General features: G+C 41.9%; 9 non-coding genes across 9 annotated transcripts; all 9 read right to left on the bottom strand.

Moving 5' to 3' along the window:
- Window positions 1-443: 443 nt before the first annotated feature.
- On the bottom strand, window positions 444-516 carry trnaf-gaa (transfer RNA phenylalanine (anticodon GAA)). The gene has a single exon. It is a non-coding gene; the product is annotated as a tRNA-Phe (tRNA).
- A 5,161-nt stretch (window positions 517-5,677) lies between these two features.
- trnaf-gaa (transfer RNA phenylalanine (anticodon GAA)) lies at window positions 5,678-5,750 on the bottom strand. Its single transcript has one exon. It is a non-coding gene; the product is annotated as a tRNA-Phe (tRNA).
- A 928-nt stretch (window positions 5,751-6,678) lies between these two features.
- On the bottom strand, window positions 6,679-6,751 carry trnaf-gaa (transfer RNA phenylalanine (anticodon GAA)). Its single transcript has one exon. It is a non-coding gene; the product is annotated as a tRNA-Phe (tRNA).
- Window positions 6,752-9,335: 2,584 nt separating this feature from the next.
- On the bottom strand, window positions 9,336-9,408 carry trnaf-gaa (transfer RNA phenylalanine (anticodon GAA)). The gene has a single exon. It is a non-coding gene; the product is annotated as a tRNA-Phe (tRNA).
- A 928-nt stretch (window positions 9,409-10,336) lies between these two features.
- On the bottom strand, window positions 10,337-10,409 carry trnaf-gaa (transfer RNA phenylalanine (anticodon GAA)). Its single transcript has one exon. It is a non-coding gene; the product is annotated as a tRNA-Phe (tRNA).
- Window positions 10,410-12,203: 1,794 nt separating this feature from the next.
- trnaf-gaa (transfer RNA phenylalanine (anticodon GAA)) lies at window positions 12,204-12,276 on the bottom strand. Its single transcript has one exon. It is a non-coding gene; the product is annotated as a tRNA-Phe (tRNA).
- A 4,379-nt stretch (window positions 12,277-16,655) lies between these two features.
- On the bottom strand, window positions 16,656-16,728 carry trnaf-gaa (transfer RNA phenylalanine (anticodon GAA)). The gene has a single exon. It is a non-coding gene; the product is annotated as a tRNA-Phe (tRNA).
- Window positions 16,729-19,388: 2,660 nt separating this feature from the next.
- trnaf-gaa (transfer RNA phenylalanine (anticodon GAA)) lies at window positions 19,389-19,461 on the bottom strand. Its single transcript has one exon. It is a non-coding gene; the product is annotated as a tRNA-Phe (tRNA).
- Window positions 19,462-20,173: 712 nt separating this feature from the next.
- On the bottom strand, window positions 20,174-20,246 carry trnaf-gaa (transfer RNA phenylalanine (anticodon GAA)). The gene has a single exon. It is a non-coding gene; the product is annotated as a tRNA-Phe (tRNA).
- Window positions 20,247-20,494: the final 248 nt, after the last annotated feature.

Genomic DNA, 20,494 nt, shown 5'->3' on the forward strand with positions numbered 1-20,494 from the left:
GACTGTGTTTCTCTCTCGACAAACATCCACAATTCATAGTATTCTTTGCCGAAACCCGGGATTGAACCAGGGACCTTCATATCTTCAGTCTGACGCTCTCCCAACTGAGCTATTTTGGCTACGGAGGCCTAAAATGGCCGTTTTCATTTGGAAAGTAAAACCAGGAACTCGCTCCGTGGAGCGTAGACGACAAAGCTGTGGAGCCAGATAAAGGCCACAAAAGCGCAATAATTGACTGTTGTAGCTGAGGAAGAAGCCTCCTGTGTTTTCATTAATCTAGGTTTTTTGAGATAATTCCTTTTTACCCATTCACTTTCCTACCATGGGCTGTGTTTCTCTCTTGACAATCTAGGTTTTTTGAGATAATTTCTTTTTACCAGTTTGCTTTCCTACCAAGGGCTGTGTTTCTCTCTCGACAAACATCCACAATTCATAGTATTCTTTGCCGAAACCTGGGATTGAACCAGGGACCTTCAGATCTTCAGTCTGACGCTCTCCCAACTGAGCTATTTCGGCTACAAAGGCCTACAATGGCCGTTTTCATTAGGAAAGTAAAACCAGGAACTCGCTCCGTGGAGCGTAGACGAAAAAGCTGTGGAGCCAGATAAAGGCCACAAAAGCGCAATAATTGACTGTTGTAGCTGAGGAAGAAGCCTCCTGTGCTTTCATTAATCTAGGTTTTTTGAGATAATTCCTTTTTACCAGTTCACTTTCCTACCATGGGCTGTGTTTCTCTCTTGATATTCTAGGTTTTTTTAGATAATTCCTTTTTACCCGTTCACTTTGCTACCAAGGGCTGTGTTTCTCTCTTGACAATCTAGGTTTTTTGAGATAATTCCTTTTTACCCGTTCATTTTCCTACCAAGGGCTGTGTTTCTCTCTCGACAATCTAGATTTTTTGAGATAATTCCTTTTTACCCGTTCACTTTCCTACCATGGGCTGTGTTTCTCTCTTGACAATCTAGGTTTTTTGAGATAATTCCTTTTTACCAGTTCACTTTCCTACCAAGGGCTGTGTTTCTCTCTCGACAAACATCCACAATTCATAGTAGTCTTTGCCGAAACCCGGGATTCAACCAGGGACCTTCAGATCTTCAGTCTGACGCTCTCCCAACTGAGCTATTTCGGCTACAAAGGGCTAAAATGGCCATTTTCATTAGGAAAGTAAAACCAGGAACTCGCTACGTAGAACGTAGACGACAAAGCTTTGGAGCCAGATAAAGGCCACCAAAAAAATGCAATAATTGACTGTTGTAGCCTCCTGTATTTTCATTAATCTAGGTTTTTTGAGATAATTCCTTTTTACCCGTTCACTTTCCTACCATGGGCTGTGTTTCTCTCTTGACAATCTAGGTTTTTTGAGATAATTCTGTTTTACCAGTTCACTTTCCTACCATGGGCTGTGTTTCTCTCTTGACAATCTAGCTTTTTTGAGATAATTCCTTTTTACCAGTTCACTTTCCTACCATGGGCTGTGTTTCTCTCTTGATATTCTAGGTTTTTTGAGATAATTCTGTTTTACCAGTTCACTTTCCTACCATGGGCTGTGTTTCTCTCTTGACAATCTAGCTTTTTTGAGATAATTTCTTTTTACCAGTTCACTTTCCTACAAAGGGCTGTGTTTCTCTCTCGACAAACATCCACAATTCATAGTAGTCTTTGCCGAAACCCGGGATTGAACCAGGGACCTTCAGATCTTCAGTCTGACGCTCTCCCAACTGAGCTATTTTGGCTACGGAGGCCTAAAATGGCCGTTTTCATTTGGAAAGTAAAACCAGGAACTCGCTCCGTGGAGCGTAGACGACAAAGCTGTGGAGCCAGATAAAGGCCACAAAAGCGCAATAATTGACTGTTGTAGCTGAGGAAAAAGCCTCCTGTGCTTTCATTAATCTAGTTTTTTTGAGATAATTCCTTTTTACCTATTCACTTTCCTACCATGGGCTGTGTTGCTCTCTTGACAATCTAGGTTTTTTGAGATAATTACTTTTTACCAGTTCACTTTCCTACCAAGGACTGTGTTTCTCTCTCGACAAACATCCACAATTCATAGTAGTCTTTGCCGAAACCCGGGATTGAACCAAGGACCTTCAGATCTTCAGTCTGACGCTCTCCCAACTGAGCTATTTCGGCTACAAAGGCCTACAATGGCCGTTTTCATTAGGAAAGTAAAACCAGGAACTCGCTCCGTGGAGCGTAGACGACAAAGCTGTGGAGCCAGATAAAGTCCACAAAAGCGCAATAATTGACTGTTGAAGCTGAGGAAGAAGCCTCCTGTGCTTTCATTAATCTAGGTTTTTTGAGATAATTACTTTTTACCAGTTCACTTTCCTACCAAGGACTGTGTTTCTCTCTCGACAAACATCCACAATTCATAGTAGCCTTTGCTGAAACCCGGGATTGAACCAGGGACCTTCAGATCTTCAGTCTGACGCTCTCCCAACTGAGCTATTTTGGCTACAGAGGCCTAAAATGGCCGTTTTCATTTGGAAAGTAAAACCAGGAACTCGCTCCGTGGAGCGTAGACGACAAAGCTGTGGAGCCAGATAAAGGCCACAAAAGCGCAATAATTGACTGTTGTAGCTGAGGAAGAAGCCTCCTGTGTTTTCATTAATCTAGGTTTTTTGAGATAATTCCTTTTTACCCATTCACTTTCCTACCATGGGCTGTGTTTCTCTCTTGACAATCTAGGTTTTTTGAGATAATTTCTTTTTACCAGTTTGCTTTCCTACCAAGGGCTGTGTTTCTCTCTCGACAAACATCCACAATTCATAGTATTCTTTGCCGAAACCTGGGATTGAACCAGGGACCTTCAGATCTTCAGTCTGACGCTCTCCCAACTGAGCTATTTTGGCTGCAAAGGCCTAAAACGGCCGTTTTCATTAGGAAAGTAAAACCAGGAACTCGCTCCGTGGAGCGTAGACGACAAAGCTGTGGAGCCAGATAAAGGCCACAAAAGCCCAATAATTGACTGTTGTAGCTGAGGAAGAAGCCTCCTGTGCTTTCATTAATCTAGGTTTTTTGAGATAATTCCTTTTTACCAGTTCACTTTCCTACCATGGGCTGTGTTTCTCTCTTGACAATCTAGGTTTTTTGAGATAATTCCTTTTTACCCGTTCACTTTGCTATCATGGGCTGTGTTTCTCTCTTGACAATCTAGGTTTTTTTAGATAATTCCTTTTTACCCGTTCACTTTGCTACCAAGGGCTGTGTTTCTCTCTTGACAATCTAGGTTTTTTGAGATAATTCCTTTTTACCCGTTCATTTTCCTACCAAGGGCTGTGTTTCTCTCTCGACAATCTAGATTTTTTGAGATAATTCCTTTTTACCCGTTCACTTTCCTACCATGGGCTGTGTTTCTCTCTTGACAATCTAGGTTTTTTGAGATAATTCCTTTTTACCAGTTCACTTTCCTACCATGGGCTGTGTTTCTCTCTTGACAATCTAGGTTTTTTGAGATAATTCCTTTTTACCAGTTCACTTTCCTACCAAGGGCTGTGTTTCTCTCTCGACAAACATCCACAATTCATAGTAGTCTTTGCCGAAACCCGGGATTCAACCAGGGACCTTCAGATCTTCAGTCTGACGCTTTCCCAACTGAGCTATTTCGGCTACAAAGGGCTAAAATGGCCGTTTTCATTTGGAAAGTAAAACCAGGAGCTCACTACGTGGAACGTAGACGACAAAGTTGTGGAGCCAGATAAAGGCCACAAAAGCGCAATAATTGACTGTTGTAGCTGAGGAAAAAACCTCCTGTGTTTTCATTAATCTAGGTTTTTTGAGATAATTCCTTTTTACCAGTTCACTTTCCTACCAAGGGCTGTGTTTCTCTCTCAAAAAACATCCACAATTCATAGTAGTCTTTGTGGAGGGATTGAACCAGGGACCTTCAGATCTTCAGTCTGACGCTCTCCCAACTGAGCTATTTCGGCTACAAAGGGCTAAAATGGCCTTTTTCATTTGGAAAGTAAAACCAGGAACTCGCTCCGTGGAAAAAAAAGATGACAAAGCTGTGGAGCCAGATAAAGGCCACAAAAGTGCAATATTTGACTTTTGTAGCTGAGGAAGAAGCCTCCTGTGCTTTCATTAATCTAGGATTTTTTAAATAATTCCTTTTTACCAGTTCACTTTCCTACCAAGGACTGTGTTTCTCTCTCGACAAACATCCACAATTCATAGTAGACTTTGCCGGAACCCGGGATTGTCCTTCTGATCTTAAGTCTGACGCTCTCCCAACTGAGCTATTTCGGCTACAAAGGGCCAAAATGGCCGTTTTCATTTGGAAAGTAAAACCAGGAACTCGCTACGTGGAACGTAGACGACAAAGCTGTGGAGCCAGATAAAGGCCACCAAAAAAATGCAATAATTGATTGTTGTAGCCTCCTGTATTTTCATTAATCTAGGTTTTTTGAGATAATTCCTTTATACCCGTTCACTTTCCTACCAAGGACTGTGTTTCTCTCTCGACAAACATCCACAATTCATAGTATTCTTTGCCGAAACCCGGGATTGAACCAGGGACCTTCAGATCTTCAGTCTGACGCTTTCCCAACTGAGCTATTTTGGCTACAAAGGACTAAAATGGCCGTTTTCATTTGGAAAGTAAAACCAGGAACTCGCTACGTGGAACGTAGACGACAAAGTTGTGGAGCCAGATAAAGGCCACAAAAGCGCAATAATTGACTGTTGTAGCTGAGGAAAAAGCCTCCTGTGTTTTCATTAATCTAGGTTTTTTGAGATAATTCCTTTTTACCCGTTCACTTTGCTACCAAGGGCTGTGTTCCTCTCTTGACAATCTAGGTTTTTTGAGATAATTCCTTTTTACCCGTTCACTTTGCTACCAAGGGCTGTGTTTCTCTCTTGACAATCTAGGTTTTTTGAGATAATTCCTTTTTACCAGTTCACTTTCCTACCAAGGGCTGTGTTTCTCTCTCTCAACAAACATCCACAATTCATAGTAGTCTTTGTGGAGGGATTGAACCAGGGACCTTCAGATCTTCAGTCTGACGCTCTCCTAACTGAGCTATTTCGGCTACAAAGGGCTAAAGTGGCCTTTTTCATTTGGAAAGTAAAACCAGGAACTCGCTCCGTGGAAAAAAAAGATGACAAAGCTGTGGAGCAAGATGAAGGCCACAAAAGTGCAATATTTGACTGTTGTAGCTGAGGAAGAAGCCTCCTGTGCTTTCATTAATCTAGGTTTTTTGAGATAATTCCTTTTTAACAGTTCACTTTCCTACCAAGGGGATGTGTTTCTCTCTCAAAAAACATCCACAATTCATAGTAGTCGTTGTGGAGGGATTGAACCAGGGACCTTCATATCTTCAGTCTGACGCTCTCCCAACTGAGCTATTTTGGCTACGGAGGCCTAAAATGGCCGTTTTCATTTGGAAAGGAAAACCAGGAACTCGCTCCGTGGAGCGTAGACGACAAAGCTGTGGAGCCAGATAAAGGCCACAAAAGCGCAATAATTGACTGTTGTAGCTGAGGAAAAAGCCTCCTGTGCTTTCATTAATCTAGTTTTTTTGAGATAATTCCTTTTTACCTATTCACTTTCCTACCATGGGCTGTGTTTCTCTCTTGACAATCTAGCTTTTTTGAGATAATTCCTTTTTACCAGTTCACTTTCCTACCAAGGACTGTGTTTCTCTCTCGACAAACATCCACAATTCATAGTAGTCTTTGCCGAAACCCGGGATTGAACCAGGGACCTTCAGATCTTCAGTCTGACGCTCTCCCAACTGAGCTATTTCGGCTACAAAGGCCTACAATGGCCGTTTTCATTAGGAAAGTAAAACCAGGAACTCGCTCCGTGGAGCGTAGACGAAAAAGCTGTGGAGCCAGATAAAGGCCACAAAAGCGCAATAATTGACTGTTGTAGCTGAGGAAAAAGCCTCCTGTGCTTTCATTAATCTAGTTTTTTTGAGATAATTCCTTTTTACCTATTCACTTTCCTACCATGGGCTGTGTTTCTCTCTTGACAATCTAGGTTTTTTGAGATAATTCCTTTTTACCAGTTCACTTTCCTACCATGGGCTGTGTTTCTCTCTTGACAATCTAGGTTTTTTGAGATAATTCCTTTTTACCAGTTCACTTTCCTACCAAGGACTGTGTTTCTCTCTCGACAAACATCCACAATTCATAGTAGTCTTTGCCGAAACCCGGGATTCAACCAGGGACCTTCAGATCTTCAGTCTGACGCTCTCCCAACTGAGCTATTTCGGCTACAAAGGGCCAAAATGGCCGTTTTCATTTGGAAAGTAAAACCAGGAACTCGCTACGTGGAACGTAGACGACAAAGCTGTGGAGCCAGATAAAGGCCACCAAAAAAATGCAATGATTGATTGTTGTAGCCTCCTGTATTTTCATTAATCTAGGTTTTTTGAGATAATTCCTTTTTACCCGTTCACTTTCCTACCATGGGCTGTGTTTCTCTCTTGACAATCTAGGTTTTTTGAGATAATTCCTTTTTACCCGTTCACTTTCCTACCATGGGCTGTGTTTCTCTCTTGACAATCTAGGTTTTTTGAGATAATTCCTTTTTACCAGTTCACTTTCCTACCAAGGGCTGTGTTTCTCTCTTGACAATCTAGCTTTTTTGAGATAATTCCTTTTTACCAGTTCACTTTCCTACCAAGGACTGTGTTTCTCTCTCGACAAACATCCACAATTCATAGTAGTCTTTGCCGAAACCCGGGATTGAACCAGGGACCTTCAGATCTTCAGTCTGACGCTCTCCCAACTGAGCTATTTCGGCTACAAAGGCCTACAATGGCCGTTTTCATTAGGAAAGTAAAACCAGGAACTCGCTCCGTGGAGCGTAGACGACAAAGCTGTGGAGCCAGATAAAGGCCACAAAAGCGCAATAATTGACTGTTGTAGCTGAGGAAGAAGCCTCCTGTGCTTTCATTAATCTAGGTTTTTTGAGATAATTCCTTTTTACCAGATCACTTTCCTACCATGGGCTGTGTTTCTCTCTTGATATTCTAGGTTTTTTTAGATAATTCCTTTTTACCCGTTCACTTTGCTACCAAGGGCTGTGTTTCTCTCTTGACAATCTAGGTTTTTTGAGATAATTCCTTTTTACCCGTTCATTTTCCTACCAAGGGCTGTGTTTCTCTCTCGACAATCTAGATTTTTTGAGATAATTCCTTTTTACCCGTTCACTTTCCTACCATGGGCTGTGTTTCTCTCTTGACAATCTAGGTTTTTTGAGATAATTCCTTTTTACCAGTTCACTTTCCTACCATGGGCTGTGTTTCTCTCTTGACAATCTAGGTTTTTTGAGATAATTCCTTTTTACCAGTTCACTTTCCTACCAAGGGCTGTGTTTCTCTCTCGACAAACATCCACAATTCATAGTAGTCTTTGCCGAAACCCGGGATTCAACCAGGGACCTTCAGATCTTCAGTCTGACGCTCTCCCAACTGAGCTATTTCGGCTACAAAGGGCTAAAATGGCCATTTTCATTAGGAAAGTAAAACCAGGAACTCGCTACGTAGAACGTAGACGACAAAGCTTTGGAGCCAGATAAAGGCCACCAAAAAAAATGCAATAATTGACTGTTGTAGCCTCCTGTATTTTCATTAATCTAGGTTTTTTGAGATAATTCCTTTTTACCCGTTCACTTTCCTACCATGGGCTGTGTTTCTCTCTTGACAATCTAGGTTTATTGAGATAATTTTGTTTTACCAGTTCACTTTCCTACCAAGGGCTGTGTTTCTCTCTTGACAATCTAGCTTTTTTGAGATAATTCCTTTTTACCAGTTCACTTTCCTACCAAGGACTGTGTTTCTCTCTCGACAAACATCCACAATTCATAGTATTCTTTGCCGAAACCTGGGATTGAACCAGGGACCTTCAGGTCTTCAGTCTGACGCTCTCCCAACTGAGCTATTTCGGCTACAAAGGCCTACAATGGCCGTTTTCATTAGGAAAGTAAAACCAGGAACTCGCTCCGTGGAGCGTAGACGACAAAGCTGTGGAGCCAGATAAAGGCCACAAAAGCGCAATAATTGACTGTTGTAGCTGAGGAAGAAGCCTCCTGTGCTTTCATTAATCTAGGTTTTTTGAGATAATTCCTTTTTACCAGTTCACTTTCCTACCATGGGCTGTGTTTCTCTCTTGATATTCTAGGTTTTTTGAGATAATTCCTTTTTACCAGTTCACTTTCCTACAAAGGGCTGTGTTTCTCTCTCGACAAACATCCACAATTCATAGTAGTCTTTGCCTAAACCCGGGATTGAACCAGGGACCTTCATATCTTCAGTCTGACGCTCTCCCAACTGAGCTATTTTGGCTACGGAGGCCTAAAATGGCCGTTTTCATTTGGAAAGTAAAACCAGGAACTCGCTCCGTGGAGCGTAGACGACAAAGCTGTGGAGCCAGATAAAGGCCACAAAAGCGCAATAATTGACTGTTGTAGCTGAGGAAAAAGCCTCCTGTGCTTTCATTAATCTAGTTTTTTTGAGATAATTCCTTTTTACCCGTTCACTTTGCTACCAAGGGCTGTGTTTCTCTCTTGACAATCTAGGTTTTTTGAGATAATTCCTTTTTACCAGTTCACTTTCCTACCAAGGGCTGTGTTTCTCTCTCTCAACAAACATCCACAATTCATAGTAGTCTTTGTGGAGGGATTGAACCAGGGACCTTCAGATCTTCAGTCTGACGCTCTCCTAACTGAGCTATTTCGGCTACAAAGGGCTAAAGTGGCCTTTTTCATTTGGAAAGTAAAACCAGGAACTCGCTCCGTGGAAAAAAAAGATGACAAAGCTGTGGAGCAAGATGAAGGCCACAAAAGTGCAATATTTGACTGTTGTAGCTGAGGAAGAAGCCTCCTGTGCTTTCATTAATCTAGGTTTTTTGAGATAATTCCTTTTTAACAGTTCACTTTCCTACCAAGGGGATGTGTTTCTCTCTCAAAAAACATCCACAATTCATAGTAGTCGTTGTGGAGGGATTGAACCAGGGACCTTCATATCTTCAGTCTGACGCTCTCCCAACTGAGCTATTTTGGCTACGGAGGCCTAAAATGGCCGTTTTCATTTGGAAAGGAAAACCAGGAACTCGCTCCGTGGAGCGTAGACGACAAAGCTGTGGAGCCAGATAAAGGCCACAAAAGCGCAATAATTGACTGTTGTAGCTGAGGAAAAAGCCTCCTGTGCTTTCATTAATCTAGTTTTTTTGAGATAATTCCTTTTTACCTATTCACTTTCCTACCATGGGCTGTGTTTCTCTCTTGACAATCTAGCTTTTTTGAGATAATTCCTTTTTACCAGTTCACTTTCCTACCAAGGACTGTGTTTCTCTCTCGACAAACATCCACAATTCATAGTAGTCTTTGCCGAAACCCGGGATTGAACCAGGGACCTTCAGATCTTCAGTCTGACGCTCTCCCAACTGAGCTATTTCGGCTACAAAGGCCTACAATGGCCGTTTTCATTAGGAAAGTAAAACCAGGAACTCGCTCCGTGGAGCGTAGACGAAAAAGCTGTGGAGCCAGATAAAGGCCACAAAAGCGCAATAATTGACTGTTGTAGCTGAGGAAAAAGCCTCCTGTGCTTTCATTAATCTAGTTTTTTTGAGATAATTCCTTTTTACCTATTCACTTTCCTACCATGGGCTGTGTTTCTCTCTTGACAATCTAGGTTTTTTGAGATAATTCCTTTTTACCAGTTCACTTTCCTACCATGGGCTGTGTTTCTCTCTTGACAATCTAGGTTTTTTGAGATAATTCCTTTTTACCAGTTCACTTTCCTACCAAGGACTGTGTTTCTCTCTCGACAAACATCCACAATTCATAGTAGTCTTTGCCGAAACCCGGGATTCAACCAGGGACCTTCAGATCTTCAGTCTGACGCTCTCCCAACTGAGCTATTTCGGCTACAAAGGGCCAAAATGGCCGTTTTCATTTGGAAAGTAAAACCAGGAACTCGCTACGTGGAACGTAGACGACAAAGCTGTGGAGCCAGATAAAGGCCACCAAAAAAATGCAATGATTGATTGTTGTAGCCTCCTGTATTTTCATTAATCTAGGTTTTTTGAGATAATTCCTTTTTACCCGTTCACTTTCCTACCATGGGCTGTGTTTCTCTCTTGACAATCTAGGTTTTTTGAGATAATTCCTTTTTACCCGTTCACTTTCCTACCATGGGCTGTGTTTCTCTCTTGACAATCTAGGTTTTTTGAGATAATTCCTTTTTACCAGTTCACTTTCCTACCAAGGGCTGTGTTTCTCTCTTGACAATCTAGCTTTTTTGAGATAATTCCTTTTTACCAGTTCACTTTCCTACCAAGGACTGTGTTTCTCTCTCGACAAACATCCACAATTCATAGTAGTCTTTGCCGAAACCCGGGATTGAACCAGGGACCTTCAGATCTTCAGTCTGACGCTCTCCCAACTGAGCTATTTCGGCTACAAAGGCCTACAATGGCCGTTTTCATTAGGAAAGTAAAACCAGGAACTCGCTCCGTGGAGCGTAGACGACAAAGCTGTGGAGCCAGATAAAGGCCACAAAAGCGCAATAATTGACTGTTGTAGCTGAGGAAGAAGCCTCCTGTGCTTTCATTAATCTAGGTTTTTTGAGATAATTCCTTTTTACCAGATCACTTTCCTACCATGGGCTGTGTTTCTCTCTTGATATTCTAGGTTTTTTTAGATAATTCCTTTTTACCCGTTCACTTTGCTACCAAGGGCTGTGTTTCTCTCTTGACAATCTAGGTTTTTTGAGATAATTCCTTTTTACCCGTTCATTTTCCTACCAAGGGCTGTGTTTCTCTCTCGACAAACATCCACAATTCATAGTAGTCTTTGCCGAAACCCGGGATTCAACCAGGGACCTTCAGATCTTCAGTCTGACGCTCTCCCAACTGAGCTATTTCGGCTACAAAGGGCCAAAATGGCCGTTTTCATTTGGAAAGTAAAACCAGGAACTCGCTACGTGGAGCGTAGACGACAAAGCTGTGGAGCCAGATAAAGGCCACAAAAGCGCAATAATTGACTGTTGTAGCTGAGGAAAAAGCCTCCTGTGCTTTCATTAATCTAGTTTTTTTGAGATAATTCCTTTTTACCTATTCACTTTCCTACCATGGGCTGTGTTTCTCTCTTGACAATCTAGCTTTTTTGAGATAATTCCTTTTTACCAGTTCACTTTCCTACCATGGGCTGTGTTTCTCTCTTGACAATCTAGGTTTTTTGAGATAATTCCTTTTTACCAGTTCACTTTCCTACCAAGGACTGTGTTTCTCTCTCGACAAACATCCACAATTCATAGTAGTCTTTGCCGAAACCCGGGATTCAACCAGGGACCTTCAGATCTTCAGTCTGACGCTCTCCCAACTGAGCTATTTTGGCTACGGAGGCCTAAAATGGCCGTTTTCATTTGGAAAGGAAAACCAGGAACTCGCTCCGTGGAGCGTAGACGACAAAGCTGTGGAGCCAGATAAAGGCCACAAAAGCGCAATAATTGACTGTTGTAGCTGAGGAAAAAGCCTCCTGTGCTTTCATTAATCTAGTTTTTTTGAGATAATTCCTTTTTACCTATTCACTTTCCTACCATGGGCTGTGTTTCTCTCTTGACAATCTAGCTTTTTTGAGATAATTCCTTTTTACCAGTTCACTTTCCTACCATGGGCTGTGTTTCTCTCTTGACAATCTAGGTTTTTTGAGATAATTCCTTTTTACCAGTTCACTTTCCTACCAAGGACTGTGTTTCTCTCTCGACAAACATCCACAATTCATAGTAGTCTTTGCCGAAACCCGGGATTCAACCAGGGACCTTCAGATCTTCAGTCTGACGCTCTCCCAACTGAGCTATTTCGGCTACAAAGGGCCAAAATGGCCGTTTTCATTTGGAAAGTAAAACCAGGAACTCGCTACGTGGAACGTAGACGACAAAGCTGTGGAGCCAGATAAAGGCCACCAAAAAAATGCAATAATTGATTGTTGTAGCCTCCTGTATTTTCATTAATCTAGGTTTTTTGAGATAATTCCTTTTTACCCGTTCACTTTCCTACCATGGGCTGTGTTTCTCTCTTGACAATCTAGGTTTTTTGAGATAATTCCTTTTTACCCGTTCACTTTCCTACCATGGGCTGTGTTTCTCTCTTGACAATCTAGCTTTTTTGAGATAATTCCTTTTTACCAGTTCACTTTCCTACCAAGGACTGTGTTTCTCTCTCGACAAACATCCACAATTCATAGTAGTCTTTGCCGAAACCCGGGATTGAACCAGGGACCTTCAGATCTTCAGTCTGACGCTCTCCCAACTGAGCTATTTCGGCTACAAAGGCCTACAATGGCCGTTTTCATTAGGAAAGTAAAACCAGGAACTCGCTCCGTGGAGCGTAGACGACAAAGCTGTGGAGCCAGATAAAGGCCACAAAAGCGCAATAATTGACTGTTGTAGCTGAGGAAGAAGCCTCCTGTGCTTTCATTAATCTAGGTTTTTTGAGATAATTCCTTTTTACCAGATCACTTTCCTACCATGGGCTGTGTTTCTCTCTTGATATTCTAGGTTTTTTTAGATAATTCCTTTTTACCCGTTCACTTTGCTACCAAGGGCTGTGTTTCTCTCTTGACAATCTAGGTTTTTTGAGATAATTCCTTTTTACCCGTTCATTTTCCTACCAAGGGCTGTGTTTCTCTCTCGACAATCTAGATTTTTTGAGATAATTCCTTTTTACCCGTTCACTTTCCTACCATGGGCTGTGTTTCTCTCTTGACAATCTAGGTTTTTTGAGATAATTCCTTTTTACCAGTTCACTTTCCTACCATGGGCTGTGTTTCTCTCTTGACAATCTAGGTTTTTTGAGATAATTCTGTTTTACCAGTTCACTTTCCTACCAAGGACTGTGTTTCTCTCTCGACAAACATCCACAATTCATAGTAGTCTTTGCCGAAACCCGGGATTCAACCAGGGACCTTCAGATCTTCAGTCTGACGCTCTCCCAACTGAGCTATTTCGGCTACAAAGGGCTAAAATGGCCATTTTCATTAGGAAAGTAAAACCAGGAACTCGCTACGTAGAACGTAGACGACAAAGCTTTGGAGCCAGATAAAGGCCACCAAAAAAAATGCAATAATTGACTGTTGTAGCCTCCTGTATTTTCATTAATCTAGGTTTTTTGAGATAATTCCTTTTTACCCGTTCACTTTCCTACCATGGGCTGTGTTTCTCTCTTGACAATCTAGCTTTTTTGAGATAATTCCTTTTTACCAGTTCACTTTCCTACCAAGGACTGTGTTTCTCTCTCGACAAACATCCACAATTCATAGTATTCTTTGCCGAAACCTGGGATTGAACCAGGGACCTTCAGGTCTTCAGTCTGACGCTCTCCCAACTGAGCTATTTCGGCTACAAAGGCCTACAATGGCCGTTTTCATTAGGAAAGTAAAACCAGGAACTCGCTCCGTGGAGCGTAGACGACAAAGCTGTGGAGCCAGATAAAGGCCACAAAAGCGCAATAATTGACTGTTGTAGCTGAGGAAGAAGCCTCCTGTGCTTTCATTAATCTAGGTTTTTTGAGATAATTCCTTTTTACCAGTTCACTTTCCTACCATGGGCTGTGTTTCTCTCTTGATATTCTAGGTTTTTTGAGATAATTCCTTTTTACCAGTTCACTTTCCTACAAAGGGCTGTGTTTCTCTCTCGACAAACATCCACAATTCATAGTAGTCTTTGCCTAAACCCGGGATTGAACCAGGGACCTTCATATCTTCAGTCTGACGCTCTCCCAACTGAGCTATTTTGGCTACGGAGGCCTAAAATGGCCGTTTTCATTTGGAAAGTAAAACCAGGAACTCGCTCCGTGGAGCGTAGACGACAAAGCTGTGGAGCCAGATAAAGGCCACAAAAGCGCAATAATTGACTGTTGTAGCTGAGGAAGAAGCCTCCTGTGCTTTCATTAATCTAGGTTTTTTGAGATAATTCCTTTTTACCAGTTCACTTTCCTACCATGGGCTGTGTTTCTCTCTTGATATTCTAGGTTTTTTGAGATAATTCCTTTTTACCAGTTCACTTTCCTACAAAGGGCTGTGTTTCTCTCTCGACAAACATCCACAATTCATAGTAGTCTTTGCCGAAACCCGGGATTCAACCAGGGACCTTCATATCTTCAGTCTGACGCTCTCCCAACTGAGCTATTTTGGCTACGGAGGCCTAAAATGGCCGTTTTCATTTGGAAAGTAAAACCAGGAACTCGCTCCGTGGAGCGTAGACGACAAAGCTGTGGAGCCAGATAAAGGCCACAAAAGCGCAATAATTGACTGTTGTAGCTGAGGAAAAAGCCTCATGTGCTTTCATTAATCTAGTTTTTTTGAGATAATTCCTTTTTACCCGTTCACTTTCCTACCATGGGCTGTGTTTCTCTCTTGACAATCTAGGTTTTTTGAGATAATTTTGTTTTACCAGTTCACTTTCCTACCAAGGGCTGTGTTTCTCTCTTGACAATCTAGCTTTTTTGAGATAATTCCTTTTTACCAGTTCACTTTCCTACCAAGGACTGTGTTTCTCTCTCGACAAACATCCACAATTCATAGTATTCTTTGCCGAAACCCGGGATTGAACCAGGGACCTTCAGATCTTCAGTCTGACGCTTTCCCAACTGAGCTATTTTGGCTACAAAGGCCTAAAATGGCCGTTTTCATTTGGAAAGTAAAACCAGGAACTCGCTACGTGGAACGTAGACGACAAAGTTGTGGAGCCAGATAAAGGCCACAAAAGCGCAATAATTGACTGTTGTAGCTGAGGAAAAAGCCTCCTGTGCTTTCATTAATCTAGTTTTTTTGAGATAATTCCTTTTTACCTATTCACTTTCCTACCATGGGCTGTGTTTCTCTCTTGACAATCTAGGTTTTTTGAGATAATTACTTTTTACCAGTTCACTTTCCTACCAAGGACTGTGTTTCTCTCTCGACAAACATCCACAATTCATAGTATTCTTTGCCGAAACCCGGGATTGAACCAGGGACCTTCAGATCTTCAGTCTGACGCTTTCCCAACTGAGCTATTTTGGCTACAAAGGCCTAAAATGGCCGTTTTCATTTGGAAAGTAAAACCAGGAACTCGCTACGTGGAACGTAGACGACAAAGTTGTGGAGCCAGATAAAGGCCACAAAAGCGCAATAATTGACTGTTGTAGCTGAGGAAAAAGCCTCCTGTGTTTTCATTAATCTAGGTTTTTTGAGATAATTCCTTTTTACCCGTTCACTTTGCTACCAAGGGCTGTGTTCCTCTCTTGACAATCTAGGTTTTTTGAGATAATTCCTTTTTACCCGTTCACTTTGCTACCAAGGGCTGTGTTTCTCTCTTGACAATCTAGGTTTTTTGAGATAATTCCTTTTTACCAGTTCACTTTCCTACCAAGGGCTGTGTTTCTCTCTCTCAACAAACATCCACAATTCATAGTAGTCTTTGTGGAGGGATTGAACCAGGGACCTTCAGATCTTCAGTCTGACGCTCTCCTAACTGAGCTATTTCGGCTACAAAGGGCTAAAGTGGCCTTTTTCATTTGGAAAGTAAAACCAGGAACTCGCTCCGTGGAAAAAAAAGATGACAAAGCTGTGGAGCAAGATGAAGGCCACAAAAGTGCAATATTTGACTGTTGTAGCTGAGGAAGAAGCCTCCTGTGCTTTCATTAATCTAGGTTTTTTGAGATAATTCCTTTTTAACAGTTCACTTTCCTACCAAGGGGATGTGTTTCTCTCTCAAAAAACATCCACAATTCATAGTAGTCGTTGTGGAGGGATTGAACCAGGGACCTTCATATCTTCAGTCTGACGCTCTCCCAACTGAGCTATTTTGGCTACGGAGGCCTAAAATGGCCGTTTTCATTTGGAAAGGAAAACCAGGAACTCGCTCCGTGGAGCGTAGACGACAAAGCTGTGGAGCCAGATAAAGGCCACAAAAGCGCAATAATTGACTGTTGTAGCTGAGGAAAAAGCCTCCTGTGCTTTCATTAATCTAGTTTTTTTGAGATAATTCCTTTTTACCTATTCACTTTCCTACCATGGGCTGTGTTTCTCTCTTGACAATCTAGCTTTTTTGAGATAATTCCTTTTTACCAGTTCACTTTCCTACCATGGGCTGTGTTTCTCTCTTGACAATCTAGGTTTTTTGAGATAATTCCTTTTTACCAGTTCACTTTCCTACCAAGGACTGTGTTTCTCTCTCGACAAACATCCACAATTCATAGTAGTCTTTGCCGAAACCCGGGATTCAACCAGGGACCTTCAGATCTTCAGTCTGACGCTCTCCCAACTGAGCTATTTCGGCTACAAAGGGCCAAAATGGCCGTTTTCATTTGGAAAGTAAAACCAGGAACTCGCTACGTGGAACGTAGACGACAAAGCTGTGGAGCCAGATAAAGGCCACCAAAAAAATGCAATAATTGATTGTTGTAGCCTCCTGTATTTTCATTAATCTAGGTTTTTTGAGATAATTCCTTTTTACCCGTTCACTTTCCTACCATGGGCTGTGTTTCTCTCTTGACAATCTAGGTTTTTTGAGATAATTCCTTTTTACCCGTTCACTTTCCTACCATGGGCTGTGTTTCTCTCTTGACAATCTAGCTTTTTTGAGATAATTCCTTTTTACCAGTTCACTTTCCTACCAAGGACTGTGTTTCTCTCTCGACAAACATCCACAATTCATAGTAGTCTTTGCCGAAACCCGGGATTGAACCAGGGACCTTCAGATCTTCAGTCTGACGCTCTCCCAACTGAGCTATTTCGGCTACAAAGGCCTACAATGGCCGTTTTCATTAGGAAAGTAAAACCAGGAACTCGCTCCGTGGAGCGTAGACGACAAAGCTGTGGAGCCAGATAAAGGCCACAAAAGCGCAATAATTGACTGTTGTAGCTGAGGAAGAAGCCTCCTGTGCTTTCATTAATCTAGGTTTTTTGAGATAATTCCTTTTTACCAGATCACTTTCCTACCATGGGCTGTGTTTCTCTCTTGATATTCTAGGTTTTTTTAGATAATTCCTTTTTACCCGTTCACTTTGCTACCAAGGGCTGTGTTTCTCTCTTGACAATCTAGGTTTTTTGAGATAATTCCTTTTTACCCGTTCATTTTCCTACCAAGGGCTGTGTTTCTCTCTCGACAATCTAGATTTTTTGAGATAATTCCTTTTTACCCGTTCACTTTCCTACCATGGGCTGTGTTTCTCTCTTGACAATCTAGGTTTTTTGAGATAATTCCTTTTTACCAGTTCACTTTCCTACCATGGGCTGTGTTTCTCTCTTGACAATCTAGGTTTTTTGAGATAATTCTGTTTTACCAGTTCACTTTCCTACCAAGGACTGTGTTTCTCTCTCGACAAACATCCACAATTCATAGTAGTCTTTGCCGAAACCCGGGATTCAACCAGGGACCTTCAGATCTTCAGTCTGACGCTCTCCCAACTGAGCTATTTCGGCTACAAAGGGCTAAAATGGCCATTTTCATTAGGAAAGTAAAACCAGGAACTCGCTACGTAGAACGTAGACGACAAAGCTTTGGAGCCAGATAAAGGCCACCAAAAAAATGCAATAATTGACTGTTGTAGCCTCCTGTATTTTCATTAATCTAGGTTTTTTGAGATAATTCCTTTTTACCCGTTCACTTTCCTACCATGGGCTGTGTTTCTCTCTTGACAATCTAGGTTTTTTGAGATAATTTTGTTTTACCAGTTCACTTTCCTACCAAGGGCTGTGTTTCTCTCTTGACAATCTAGCTTTTTTGAGATAATTCCTTTTTACCAGTTCACTTTCCTACCAAGGACTGTGTTTCTCTCTCGACAAACATCCACAATTCATAGTATTCTTTGCCGAAACCTGGGATTGAACCAGGGACCTTCAGGTCTTCAGTCTGACGCTCTCCCAACTGAGCTATTTCGGCTACAAAGGCCTACAATGGCCGTTTTCATTAGGAAAGTAAAACCAGGAACTCGCTCCGTGGAGCGTAGACGACAAAGCTGTGGAGCCAGATAAAGGCCACAAAAGCGCAATAATTGACTGTTGTAGCTGAGGAAGAAGCCTCCTGTGCTTTCATTAATCTAGGTTTTTTGAGATAATTCCTTTTTACCAGTTCACTTTCCTACCATGGGCTGTGTTTCTCTCTTGATATTCTAGGTTTTTTGAGATAATTCCTTTTTACCAGTTCACTTTCCTACAAAGGGCTGTGTTTCTCTCTCGACAAACATCCACAATTCATAGTAGTCTTTGCCTAAACCCGGGATTGAACCAGGGACCTTCATATCTTCAGTCTGACGCTCTCCCAACTGAGCTATTTTAGCTACGGAGGCCTAAAATGGCCGTTTTCATTTGGAAAGTAAAACCAGGAACTCGCTCCGTGGAGCGTAGACGACAAAGCTGTGGAGCCAGATAAAGGCCACAAAAGCGCAATAATTGACTGTTGTAGCTGAGGAAGAAGCCTCCTGTGCTTTCATTAATCTAGGTTTTTTGAGATAATTCCTTTTTACCAGTTCACTTTCCTACCATGGGCTGTGTTTCTCTCTTGATATTCTAGGTTTTTTGAGATAATTCCTTTTTACCAGTTCACTTTCCTACAAAGGGCTGTGTTTCTCTCTCGACAAACATCCACAATTCATAGTAGTCTTTGCCGAAACCCGGGATTCAACCAGGGACCTTCATATCTTCAGTCTGACGCTCTCCCAACTGAGCTATTTTGGCTACGGAGGCCTAAAATGGCCGTTTTCATTTGGAAAGTAAAACCAGGAACTCGCTCCGTGGAGCGTAGACGACAAAGCTGTGGAGCCAGATAAAGGCCACAAAAGCGCAATAATTGACTGTTGTAGCTGAGGAAAAAGCCTCCTGTGCTTTCATTAATCTAGTTTTTTTGAGATAATTCCTTTTTACCTATTCACTTTCCTACCATGGGCTGTGTTTCTCTCTTGACAATCTAGGTTTTTTGAGATAATTACTTTTTACCAGTTCACTTTCCTACCAAGGACTGTGTTTCTCTCTCGACAAACATCCACAATTCATAGTAGTCTTTGCCGAAACCCGGGATTGAACCAGGGACCTTCAGATCTTCAGTCTGACGCTCTCCCAACTGAGCTATTTTGGCTATGGAGGCCTAAAATAGCCGTTTTCATTTGGAAAGTAAAACCAGGAACTCGCTCCGTGGAGCGTAGACGACAAAGCTGTGGAGCCAGATAAAGGCCACAAAAGCGCAATAATTGACTGTTGTAGCTGAGGAAGAAGCCTCCTGTGTTTTCATTAATCTAGGTATTTTGAGATAATTCCTTTTTACCCATTCACTTTCCTACCATGGGCTGTGTTTCTCTCTTGACAATCTAGGTTTTTTGAGATAATTTCTTTTTACCAGTTTGCTTTCCTACCAAGGGCTGTGTTTCACTCTCGACAAACATCCACAATTCATAGTATTCTTTGCCGAAACCTGGGATTGAACCAGGGACCTTCAGATCTTCAGTCTGACGCTCTCCCAACTGAGCTATTTCGGCTACAAAGGCCTACAATGGCCGTTTTTATTAGGAAAGTAAAACCAGGAACTCGCTCCGTGGAGCGTAGACGACAAAGCTGTGGAGCCAGATAAAGGCCACAAAAGCGCAATAATTGACTGTTGTAGCTGAGGAAGAAGCCTCCTGTGCTTTCATTAATCTAGGTTTTTTGAGATAATTCCTTTTTACCAGTTCACTTTCCTACCATGGGCTGTGTTTCTCTCTTGACAATCTAGCTTTTTTGAGATAATTCCTTTTTACCAGTTCACTTTCCTACCAAGGGCTGTGTTTCTCTCTCGACAAACATCCAAAATTCATAGTAGTCTTTGCCGAAACCCGGGATTCAACCAGGGACCTTCAGATCTTCAGTCTGACGCTCTCCCAACTGAGCTATTTCGGCTACAAAGGGCTAAAATGGCCATTTTCATTAGGAAAGTAAAACCAGGAACTCGCTACGTAGAACGTAGACGACAAAGCTTTGGAGCCAGATAAAGGCCACCAAAAAAATGCAATAATTGACTGTTGTAGCCTCCTGTATTTTCATTAATCTAGGTTTTTTGAGATAATTCCTTTTTACCCGTTCACTTTCCTACCATGGGCTGTGTTTCTCTCTTGACAATCTAGGTTTTTTGAGATAATTTTGTTTTACCAGTTCACTTTCCTACCAAGGACTGTGTTTCTCTCTCGACAAACATCCACAATTCATAGTAGTCTTTGCCGAAACCCGGGATTGAACCAGGGACCTTCAGATCTTCAGTCTGACGCTCTCCCAACTGAGCTATTTCGGCTACAAAGGCCTACAATGGCCGTTTTCATTAGGAAAGTAAAACCAGGAACTCGCTCCGTGGAGCGTAGACGACAAAGCTGTGGAGCCAGATAAAGGCCACAAAAGCGCAATAATTGACTGTTGTAGCTGAGGAAGAAGCCTCCTGTGCTTTCATTAATCTAGGTTTTTTGAGATAATTCCTTTTTACCAGTTCACTTTCCTACCATGGGCTGTGTTTCTCTCTTGATATTCTAGGTTTTTTGAGATAAT

The sequence above is a fragment of the Odontesthes bonariensis genome, chromosome 2 (genome assembly GCF_027942865.1).
Source record: "Odontesthes bonariensis isolate fOdoBon6 chromosome 2, fOdoBon6.hap1, whole genome shotgun sequence".
In the NCBI taxonomy this organism is placed as follows: domain Eukaryota; kingdom Metazoa; phylum Chordata; class Actinopteri; order Atheriniformes; family Atherinopsidae; genus Odontesthes; species Odontesthes bonariensis.